Consider the following 12,423-nt stretch of genomic DNA (forward strand, 5'->3'; position numbering starts at 1 on the left):
TACTGGCACAGTAGCTAGACACATTGTAAAACTAAATAACCCAAATCTGCTGAACTGAGAGGGGATGCATTGCTCCCTAATCTTGATGCTTTTCTGTGATGTGACACAAGCGTGACTTGTGACTGTGTGGTCAGAAGCCAGTTTCACTTGCCCTAGCTAAGAAACCAGCATCGGTTCTGCTCATCCAAGCTTTGTTTTCTCACAAGCTTAGTTCATACTTAAATATGATGCAGGACTAGGTGAGCAGATACATCAGAGAACACCTAAGGGGATTTTATAGGTCAATACCCCCAGCCATAGCTAGTCTTTATTAATCCTCATGCTCACTTTTGCCTGTCTGGTTAGAGACCTCATGAACATGAAGACATTCTCCTTCTTTAAATGCTGTATGCATTTCAACATGCTTTAGCAGGTCTTCTGTGTTAGTAAATATCTCATGTACAGTTTTGCTTGAAGAGGTGTTTGCTCTCTTTGATCCCCTTTGGCACTACTCAAAAGCCTGCAGGCTCAAGTCCTCTTTTCTTAAATTTGGGGATGTGCTGACTAAACTACATGACTAACCAAATGCAGTCAGGAATGCCCTTACTCCTTGTGGGAAAATGCTGGAAACTTACATGAAAAGAATGTAAAAAGTTTATCAGCACATTCCACTTGAACAAAGATTTTTAAATGCAACAATGTACTATAATAGAGGAACATAATTTACCAATATCATTGGTGGATTAGTAGGACTTTTAAGCCATCAATATCCATGCTATTGTGCTGACATTGCCTAGGACTGTGTGGCCTCTACAGCTTCACCAACTAAATAAGCACTTCGTAATATTTAAAGATATCCTTTGCCTATTTGGAATCCCTTTGTTTGTCTGTTTTACCTGAAAGATACTGTCGGACTCCTTTTTTCCTTTACCAGTCCCTGCTCATGTTTTCAAGGAATCCAAACCTGCAGACTGCAATTTTGATTTCTGTATTTCTACAAGAATCTCCTCTATGATTTCTGCAAGGTTGTACACAACCTGACTGAATGGGAACCCAAAGTCTGCTGCCTGGGACTTTGTTGAGATCACAGGAGAATGAAGGAAGTAAAATATCAAAATAGATCTTGGCTACATAATGCTGGCTACCAAAGGAAATAAATACAGAGAGCTGAAATCAGAAGTGATAAGAGGTAAGGCAGGGCAAGTACTTCTATCATAAACTAGTCTGAATTAAATAATTAAAACTAAAGATAGAATCTGGTATAATGAAAACGGAAACACAGAAAATGATAGGGCAAAGTATTTTCCTTTTTGCATCTCAGCTTCCAATTATCATTAAATATGTACCTCAGGCTGACCCAGCCTTACATGCACTGGATAGTTACTGGATAGACTTCTGCCTGTGACTGGTCTTGCAATAGGGAAGGGCTTGAAAAAAAATGGAAGGGAGAGGGGTGGTTTTTAAAATGTCTGTATTTGTATTTAAAAACAAACAAACAAAAAATCTCATAATATTATTCATCAGAATCTAATAATTTCAAACCACTATTGGCATTCTTGCCTGACTTTGCTGAAACCTTGCATGACTGCACTGTATCAATTGCATTGTCCAGGGGGCTGTTACAAGTTTCCCTTGTCAGTTTGTGTACTTCAAATCCTTCCAGGTCATGCTGGTAGGGAATGGGGTGGCTCTGGGGAAGTCAGAGTGTTGTGCTAGTAATGAATTTGGCTCTTTGTAAAAAGGGGCTGATATCCCTCTTTTCCCGCTGTTACTCTCTCCAGCAGGAAACATTCATTTCCAATGCAATGACTCATAGAAGTCTCTTAATCTTTTTTGTCTGAAGCTCTGACTCTCCTGATGAAGAGCAAAAGCTGAATGCTACACAGCAACATAAAGGGGATGCCAGTTATAATTAAGGTAAATTTAAAGCACTCTTCCATGTATGTTAATGCTTTATGTACAGCTATGCATGCAGCTAAAGGTAGAAAACAGGCTGGCAAATAGAAAGAGATTAAGTTCATAGCAAAGGCTGTGTGTCCCCAAAAGGAAAGTATTTAAAGATTGGGAATTGCTTCTTTCTTTTACCCATGTTTCCCTCCCAACTCTATCAGCCAACTTTCCACTAAGTCTTGCTCTGCTTTTAGTTATCAACTTGTTTCTTTTTAAATTCTATTCGTGGGAAAAGACAGTAAGTAGACAATAGTGGAAAACAGAATTAGATAAATATCTCGCAGTCTTTCCTGAGAAGCCTTTCCTAGAGAGCAACAACAGTCTAGATAAGCTTTAACTTTTCCTTTTGCTTGCTTTAAGGACAGTTGTGAGATGAATGCTTCCAGTGTATGCTTCGCTGTTTATGTATAAATGTAAACTTCCTCCCCTGAGAATCACCCCACAAAGAAACAAATAGTGATGAAAAAAGGTTTGGGGGATGTATTTGTAAATGATAAAAATTGTGTACATCCATAGTAACATCTTTTGGATAAAGATTTTTAAGGCAGCCTTTTTACTTTCATATGTTGGAAAAGTAAAACACAGCAATTGCTTTTTTTCATAACCAGTAACTACATAGCTAGGTATGCTGGGACAGGGAGGGACAAACAAACCTAAAGATGACAGATCTGTACAGAATGCTGTTTGTTAGTATGCCAGATCTTATTACAGAGCAGTGGGAGGCCTTGTACACTACGTACCAGCTCTATGGGGACCTCCATATTTAAAACAAGAAGAAAAAAATGTGATTTGAAAAACCCCTCATGGGCAGCCTTCAAAGGCACAGACGGGCTCTGACTGGATTAACATTTATTGACTGTTTAAGCCTGCTTTTTTGCTTCAGGACAGAGATACACAAGTTTAATTGCAGAGGCTGTTCTGCTAACTGATCACCAGAGTGGCAACCAAAGCTTTACTAATCGGTCCTTCATTAAAGAAAAGTCTCTATTACAAAACAAATTAAGCATGCTCTGATCCTAACCTACAGGTCCAATGGCATTACAACAAAGTTTAAGCTGTTAGAGCACTGGAAAACTTATTAAGGTTTAGCGCTGAGATAGCACTTTTGTATTGATTTTACAATACACAGGTATTATGATTTATGGAGTGCTAGTGTCACTCTAACAAGCTGAAGGACACACAATATCATCTCCAACATCATTAAAATTCAGAAGCCTCCAGAACTAACTCATCAACCACTGTACATTGTCACAGACTATAGAGCTGTATTCCAGTTGGAAAATGTCCTTTGCCTTCTGGACAGTTGTCTTCCTGAATCGTTGAATTAAAAAAAAAAAAAAAAAAGAAAAGAAAAAAAAAGAAAAAAAAGAAGTTATAAAAGGTAACTCAAACTCTGTGTGTGTGTTTTAAAAATTAACTGATCACAAATGTTCATGTAATAGAATGACAGTATTTACCATCACCTATAGCAAAATTAGTTTTTCTGCCTTCAGTTGCCCAAATACTGAGGCACTGGTGAGTATAAGGGTTATTGGCAATAGCTGGTTAGTGGAAACTGGAAGGGGAAGGCTTTGACGCGCCAAGTGACAGCTTTGCGCTATTTTACCTCGTTCTGTATTCGGAATGCTGCATTTTATCGAAGTTTGGGTCCCCACCCTGCCTCACACCAAAGCCACCCACCCCTCCTTCCCGCCCTCCCTCCCAGAAGCGTCCGTTCTCGCTCTTTCCCCACAGAAAGACAAGCCCCGGCTCCGCGCTCCCCTTAAGAGCGGGGAAAGCTGCCCCTCAGGTAAACAAAACACATCTCCGCCGCGGAGACCCGCACAGCAGCCACAGGCCGCTACGGCGGCAGCTGCTCCCGGCCCCGCCGCTACCGGCCCCGCTGCTACCGGCTACTGCCCGGCCCCGGCCCCGCGCCGCCCGGGCCGTTCCGCGGTGCGCTGGAGACCCCTGTCGGCGGCCGGTAGCAAGGCCGGACCGTGAGCTGGAGCCTGGGCCGCGGGCTCCGGGGCCGCTCCGCCCGCCGCGGGCAGGAGCCGGGCTGCTGGGAGCGGCGGGGAGAGCATCCCGAACGTGAGCATCCCAATTAGCGAGAGCACGCTGGGCCCTCGTAACTTAATGTGTGTTTTCTTTTCAGTGTATGTCTGCCATCCCCTCGGTGCAGCAGTAGAGCCTCTGCTCATTACACCCCGGTTCTGAGCTGGTAATGCCAAGTTAGTCTGTTTATAGCCAGTGGGGAATGCACTGAGTAGAGGCACAACTTCACCTTTCTCCTAGCAATATCTAAATCCTTCTCCTGGAATTTTGGAGCTCAGCCCGTTGGAAGCATGCAGATAACAACGGTATCTGCAGCAATGGAATGGCCTGGACTAGCTGAAGGAATTTAACTTGGCTGAATCCTCTTTTATTACCCTGCACTGCACTAAGTAGTCACTATTTGTAATTATATCAATGGGAATCTTCAAGCCTGGTTCTCTTCTGAATTACTTTTCATACGGCCCACATGTGGTCGTCTGCACCAGCACTACCAAATCACTAAAAGAAGGAATGTAGAAACGACTACACAAACCACCTGAGTACCAAACCCCTTTTTTTTTAATAAGGCAGCATAAGATACCAGGTATTCTACAATAAACATTTCCATTCTTTTGCATGGTGATCTCAGGTAGCTGTTATTTCCTACTATAATTCATGAAAAGTGTTGTATCGTCATTACATTTGCTCTATGGATATAAGCAAATATAGAAACACGCGTTCTGCTGCTGATCTTTTGTGTGCGCAGCTCCCCTTACAAGCTGTGGGAATGTTTCATGTGAAAGGACTTCAAAGTCAGGCGATTGGGTAGCTAAGCTTATTAGAAAGCAGCCTTACCTTGAGGAGTTACAAAGTGGCCTAAATTGGCAAAGCCTTGTGATGTGCCCCATGTTTCTGTTTGGCACAGATTTTTTTTTTTTTCCTTCCCAATTCTGAAATATCTGAATATTTTTTAGCTTTGTGTACACTTGAAAATGTCATTTAAAGATATAAAATACTCCCTAAATTGCTTTTCTAAGTAAAGTTAAACTGTGGCTTATTGGTTACTTGTATCTAAAATGACCCCTAAAGCTCCTCAAATTTACTTCTTACACTGATGTATTCAACCAGGAGGGTCTCCTGGTCTCTAGTTGCATCACTGCAGAGCAGAAGTGTTCAGTGTGAACAAGATCAGAATCAGTCCAAAATATGAGAGTAAAACTTGGAAGGGACTGAATGAAAACGCTCACAAAAGTATAAATTAGCATTTCTGTCTGCTAGGAATTGCAGTACTCCTCCTTTTTTGGATCTCTTACAAATCTACTAAAAATCCCTCAGGACTCAAGTGGTCCTGCACAATGCTACTTCTAGTATGTACAGCAGAGTAACAGCTAAAATAATAAATTATTGTAAATCTTCTTAAAATTATCAGAATGTATACCCCAAAAAGATTAGATGTTTTCCGAATCAGTGTAAATATGTATTAGTTAATGGCTTAGTAGAGTGAAGTTGTTTATATTTTGTTGCTTATATTTTTAACAGCATATTATTTCTAAGTAAGGAAGAAAAACCTTTTCTTTCCAGTATCACCAAAGAAGCCGGATTGCAAAATTTAATCAATCCTAAAATTAAAATTAGGAGGCTGGATCGGCATGAAAGCAACTGTGTTATAAGTCAGCGTTAAGATGTTATTGATAGAAGAGCTAATGCAATACATTTTCCTCTGTCACACATTTCTGGCCCAAAGCAATTTGCCAACTAGCTAACCACCTCAGCATAAACACCGGGGAGCCCCCGCTGGGCCCTGGAAATCCCGCTTGTCTGCAAGTGCACAATATACAAGGCAAATCTCCATAAAGCTCGGTGCCACAGTTGAATACAAACACTCCTCAGGTCCTGCTGTGACTTGGCATACCCTGCCGGACAGCTGGAAACTGAGAGGAAAGGAGCTGCTGCCAGTAACGGGTTACAAGGGATTGTCAGTGCAAAGTTTCCTGGAAACAGGCAGCCACTGACATTATTATTTTGCTGGAGGATATTGATGTGATATACAAGAGATATATATACATGATACATGCTTGCATTTGACATATATTTGACAGGATATAAGGTAAAAATTATAGAGCCTTTTTGATACATTCTGTGTTCTTGGGCTAACGATTAAACCCTGAAAACACAAACAGGATTTGTCCCAAACTTACGTTTTACCTAACGTAATTCTGGAAATCAGGTATTGCCCCAAATGTCATTTTATTATGTGTATCAAAAAGATTTAGCATACTAAGGGTCATGAATGTGTATCTAACACCTTTGCAGCTGCAGTTTACTGTAGATAGACTGCATACAGTCACTCTTTCATTTATTTTTTTTTTTCTTGGAACCACTTGCAATGAATTGCTACCAGCAATCATTAAAAAAAGATTGCTCTTTTTATGTAGCTTGAATATACAAAATGGTACTTATCTGCATTCCAGGGTAAAGAATGCTTGAATGACAATTCAAAGATAAAAATGAAACAGCTAAATTAGGGATTGGCATACTCAATCATTGTTAGTCTAATGCAATATAATTTTTAATGTAAAGAAGGTACATTTTCTAACCTTGAAGAAAAGCATGGCGTTCTGTATGTGTTGTAATAAATTAATGCAATAAAAACAGGTACACTTATCCTGTAAAGCAGCTTATTAACCAGACTGCTAGTGTTGCAAAATTCAGCATACAGTAAACAATACTTTTTTTGTTGGAATAATGACATCCAGTTTATTCTTTTATACTATGCAGCACTTGGGGACCACATCCATTTACCAAAATAATACCAAATTAGTACTGCAAATATTGAAATCAGACCTTTCAGACTAACCAGTGGCCTAATTTTCTCTTCAATCTGCTCTTAATCTCAATTCATCAATAACACTGCCTTATTATAGGACTTTGACAGCGAGCTAGGGCTTTTGATAAATTATACATCTCAAGCCAGATTTAAAATTTGAAGCTCAAGTGCTAATTATCTGTACAGGCCTAGTTAATAACGAGATTTCTTGTTAAGTATCTGATCACAGCATGGGCATCATTTGTCAAGAACCTCAAGTCTACCTTGGAGACTAGCTCTTCGAATTCTCCCTTGCCTACCATATGTAAAATTGGGATCTTTGTTTCTATAATAACCTTTTATTAGGAAGCTGACATAATGATTAAGTTCGCTGTAGACACATACAATGAGTTAGACAATTACCCTTGCTGCTTTAAACTACTCAGGCTCCTAGCAAGACAAAATAATTAATATTGAATTTTAATTTGATGTGTTCCACATTTAAACCCCAATTTGCAAAGTACACCTGGAAGGCTGCCGCTGTTTCCTTGCAGTTTGTGCTGATGAAATAAAAGCTCCTGCCGTTTGAATGTAAAAGCACAGAAGGCATGATGCACCACAATCACTTCTCAGTGGAGCAAAGAATTTTCGAGCATTAATGGGAAAGGTAATTACCTAGGTCTAACTTTATAGCCTTTTCTCTAATGAAACTATAATCTCCCAGGCCTACATGGTTTAAGCATTTACATGATTTTAACGATTTCAGTGCCATAACAGTTGTCACACATGGTAATTTAAAAACTCAGTGCCTTAAAACAAAGATGCTAATTATATTTCTATATTTTTATTATTGAAATAAAACTGTACTGTGCGAAGTGACAGAACCATAATAAAAACAACCATGCGCTGCATTGCCTAAGTGGAAGGAAGGAGGGTGGGGGGCATATTTGTTTGCAGGAAAGAAGGCGCCTGAGAGCCTTCACAACTGTACCTGTTAACTGTTCTGAGGGGTTTAATTCCCCTGAGCTTTGGCAGTGGGGCAAAGCACATCATATGCTCCAAGGACCTTCAGTTGCTCTGACTTCAGGTAAAACTCCCATTGTGCCAACTTGTGTAGATGTTCCCTTTTTAAAATACAAATGGTTCTCAGCCATCATCACCTAAAGATTCATCGCCTACACGCATTCTTGCCCCTGTAAAGTGGAGTCCTGGAGCTCTTCCCTCATACCAGCCCAGTACTCCTGTGCAAGCGTTATGGCAAAGCTGGTGGCAAAACCGTCACTGTAAATGGTGAGATCTTTTTTCCACATATGGATGAGTTTGAGCCTGAAACACGTGGGGAAATGGGCTTATTGCCTGAAGGACTGGGTGGATCAGCCATTTGCAGTGTGTATCCTGTAACATGGTTCCAGCTTTTCAGGGTGGTGCCTCCCGGGGTCTGCTGGGGTGGGACAGGGCTCCCACCCAGCTCACATCATCCACTATTCACAGCTTTTGCAGCATCCCCTCTGCATCTCTCTGCTAGCCTCTGCTTTTACTATAACAGTTCGGTTACCACCTCACCTCTATGTCAAGCATGCAGGCTGGCAGGGGTGTGGTGTAACATCATCAGTAAGATTGGTTTTCCCCATGACCTCACCTCTGGGTTTGGGACCCCAGCAAGCACCCTGCCCTTTGCTCTGTTAGGGCTGGATGACTTCCTCTAGTATTGGCTTTTGTCTGTACCTGAGAGGCTCGTGTCTTTAAGCAAGCTGAAGTCATTGCTGCTACAATTTCAGGGTAACCTATTGGATGTTCATCATCATGGCATAGCTTTCTTTCCCAAAACTTGCTCACATTCACTAGCCCTGGGCCTCAGGTGCAAAGTTTGGATCCATATCAAAATGCACACTTTCTAAAAAGGCAGGTGTCTAATGTCATGTCTAATGCAGATACCTTGTGATTATTATCTGCTTATAAGTGACACAAAACGGCGCATTTAAACAGAAAAACCAGAGGCCATTTTGCTGATCGGAAGGTGGGTCTCAATGCTCGTTTAGAGTGTTCATGGGAAGCCAGAATTTTCATTTTGTGGAAAATTCAGCTATTTTTTCCAATTCTTTACTGGAACAAAAACTCAGGAAGATAAAACAAAATTATCAAGATTATTTTTCTGGCAGAGCCACTCCTACTGATCTGAAAAAAATAAGACTGTAAATAGTGTCTTTTGGAGCACAAACTCAAGTGAAAGACTCTAAGACTGGTAGAGCAATTTCAGAGAGGTAAGCTCTGCAAATCCCTGGAAAGTAATAGGCCTGAAGGACAAAGCTATTGACAGAGATATGGACAACTTAATATGATGACTAAACACGAAGAATTAAAATCACCTTCTCTGCCTCAGCTCGAGGGACATTGCAGACCAGAGGAAGATCTTGTGGCATAACAACATGTGATGATGTGAGATAAAAGATTCTTTTATCAAAAGCTTAAGTTACCAGTGTCTGAATATCAGTATTTACCATTATACATAAATTCAGACAGATAATTTCCTATCCTTTAGGGATTTAAAATCCGAAGGTGCTCTCTGATGACTGACAAGGAAAAACCTTTTTGTAACACTTTTGTAGTGACTTTTTCAGCATCATCAAAGTGTTAAAACTGCTTTTTTTTTTGCTTTGTTTTCATCAGCAGCAAGTTAGACTAAAAAGAGACAAGGGCCAAGGCTGTCAGCTACTTGTAGTTTTGTTGGCACTATTCCATTAAAGAAGGTAGTTTGCTCACTGTCTTCACCTAACAGGTGAGGCACCTGGAGCTACCTTGCATTTACAACAGGGGAAGAGTACAATGAAGAGGGTGGAAGAAATGAGGGTGCAGTGGGTTTTCGCCAGTGAAACCCTGGGGTGTCCCACTGCAGATCCCAAGGCAGCCAGGAAGTGCTTTAGCACTGCAAGGGCAGAACTATGGATCTGCTCCAGATCACCAGTGTCCTTGTGCCACAGATCACAGCAACATCTCTCCCACCTTGTGTTACCAGGCACACATCCCAGGAAACCCACAGGCACACATAGAGACTGACATATTTAATTAATCTGACTATTGCTATGCACCCTGGACTCATAACACACTTCAGGCATGCCAAGCAAAGCTGTTTATTGTGGGAAGGATTGGTGTGCCTGCACAGCCTTGGAGAGCACAGTACAACCCTGCTCTTGTACTGCATGTGTTTAGTGTCACTCTTGTGTAATAGCACGAAATAGGTGGCTCTGGAAAGCAAGGCAGCTGAATGACCCTTACATGGTGCAACATTAAGACCCATAAACTCCTGTAACTCTAACAAGCTGTAGTGTCCCCACACACACCTTTTCCCACTGATTTGTTCACACCAGAAAGCGCTCATGAGCTATCTTGGACACCAGAAAACAGGTTTTCCACACAGATTCCCATGTTTTCAGCTCCTAAACTGGGATGTATTATTCAGGGGAAAAGACCTACTAGTTACCTTATCTCCTAACATTGTGAAGGAATACACCAGGATACTGAGGGAGAAGTCTTGAACCCCAGTTTTAAGAAGGTCAGCACAGGGGAAATCAAATGCTTTATCAGTTTTATCATTAAATGAGATATTGTGTTACAGGATTTCTTTCTCATTTGAAAGCATAGATTTAGAGTAACGGGCAGATGTTAGAAGAGATTAAATAAGAAGATGCATTATTAAGATGGTAAGTAATGACAGGCATCTTCCTTAGCTACTTCAGTATAGCCATTCAGTAGCGATGCTGCCTAATTAGCCTTCACCACTTACTCCAGGGAGGGGAAGCTCTGAGAGCTGCTGTTCTTGTGCTCCTCCTCTTCAATATGACAAACAAAAGCAGCTAAAGCAGCTGCTCTGAGCCACTGGCTCCTTCAAAGCTGAGGACAGAATGAACTCTTTCTACTGCTTTCTTACTACTAGCTTATATATAATATAGTTTGCATTATATAATATACATGTCATTTCCTCCCTAGTCTATAAAACATCTTGATTGTCATTGCTACTGAATACTTTAAGAAGTAGATTCCTGCCTTTTGAAGATGCTATGGAAACCTTATGCATCATGGTATGAGAAATATGAAAACCTCTCAGTAGATTGATGACTGTGTCTTTCTATGGGTTTTATAGAAAGAAGAAAAATATGGTTCTATTAATAGTAAAACTCAGAATGGGTTATTCAGATTAGGAAATTTCTAACAGAAATTTCTAACAGAAATTTCCTGTTAGTTTTCGAACAGTCTCCTTGCAGGGTTCCCATCACAATTAGAAATTTCTTCACAGCCACAGATCTTGCAGAACTGAAAGTCAAATCTAGCATTTTTTGGCATGTATAGATGATGTAATACTCAGGCTCGAGATGCTAGATGTAAAACAACACTGGGATAAAGTCTGTTTTAACTATATGAAAAAATAGTAGATTTTCAACACTATGCAGCAATATATAAAATCCAGAGATGTTTATTAATGCACACAGGCAACACAATTGAAACATCCCTTTTTTCCTTTAGACATGCATTGGGTTTTTCAGACATCATATTACCGTGTAATAAGAAAGCCCAAATCACTTATCAAAAATACTGCCAATGAAAAAACAGGATTGCCACTTTGCTGGTGGTCTTAGCAGATAGAGCAAAATTGCTACTATACATCATCCTTAAAAGCAAGACAATACCAAAGGGGAAGCTGCCAGAAGGTGCCATTTTCAGATGTCAAGATAAGGGATGGACGTCTGAATTAATGCAAGACTTGTTGCATGTTGTCTGTAACAGGCAACGTGGTGTCCTGCTAAAGCAGGCAGGGATGCTTGCTCCTGGATACATTTCTAGAGTGTATATCTGAAGAAACCTGAAAAACTTAAGAAAACAAATACTAGTCTTCAGAGTATTCCTGAAGGGAACTGCTATGCGCTCTTGATGGTGCTGTGAGCAGTCCTTTAGGAGCTGTATGAAGAAACTATGCAGAGATTGGATCCTGGGGAGAAAAATCTATTGAAAAACATCTATTAACCCTAAGGGCATAAATCAAGAAACTACCCTTGGCCTTCCTGGGACCAGGGCTTCTAGGGAAGAATCACTGGTGTCTCTGTTGTGAAGAGATTATGTAAATACCTATTTTAGGATATTGAGGACAGGAATGTTGATGTAAGCAGAACAATGTAGGCAGACACTGCAAGCAGCAATGAAAATATTAACAGTAATGCTAAGAACTACAGTGATTGCAGGGATGGGTGTTTCATTGGCAAAACAAATGCCTGCCATTTCCTTACTCTTGGGAGTAAGGAAAGGATAACTGGGGAAACTGTGATGCAGACTTAGGTTTGCCTGGGCTAGCATGCAAGATTTTTCCTGAACCTTGTTGTATGTGGCTAGTGTTTGCATTTGCTGGACTTCAATGCGTTAACCAAGACTATCTAAAGCTTTGGCTGTGTTTAAGGGTAGATTTGCACCTATTATGGGCTTCTGAAAATGGATGGGAATTAATTTCATTTTGACAGGAAAATAGGCTTGGCTGAGTGTCTGAGAAATTAAAATTAATATTCTTCTGGTCACTAGCTTCTTAAAGTTACTCTCCAGCAATCTAGAGCCTCTCAAGGTGTCATTCTTAAGCTGGAGAGTGTGTCTGTACTGCTTTCCTATGCCTCTGTCTCACAATGTTTTCAAGT

General features: G+C 40.6%; 1 long non-coding RNA gene across 1 annotated transcript; it reads left to right on the top strand.

The window, feature by feature from the left end:
* The first annotated feature begins 994 nt into the window (after positions 1-994).
* LOC134162221 (uncharacterized) lies at positions 995-3,300 on the top strand. The gene is made up of 2 exons (XR_009964256.1): positions 995-1,168; positions 1,823-3,300. It is a non-coding gene; the product is annotated as an uncharacterized LOC134162221 (long non-coding RNA).
* Positions 3,301-12,423: the final 9,123 nt, after the last annotated feature.

The sequence above is a fragment of the Pezoporus occidentalis genome, unplaced genomic scaffold, assembly GCF_034315485.1.
Source record: "Pezoporus occidentalis ecotype Australia unplaced genomic scaffold, CSIRO_AGI_Poc_V1 ctg184, whole genome shotgun sequence".
Classification (NCBI taxonomy): Eukaryota; Metazoa; Chordata; class Aves; order Psittaciformes; family Psittacidae; genus Pezoporus; species Pezoporus occidentalis.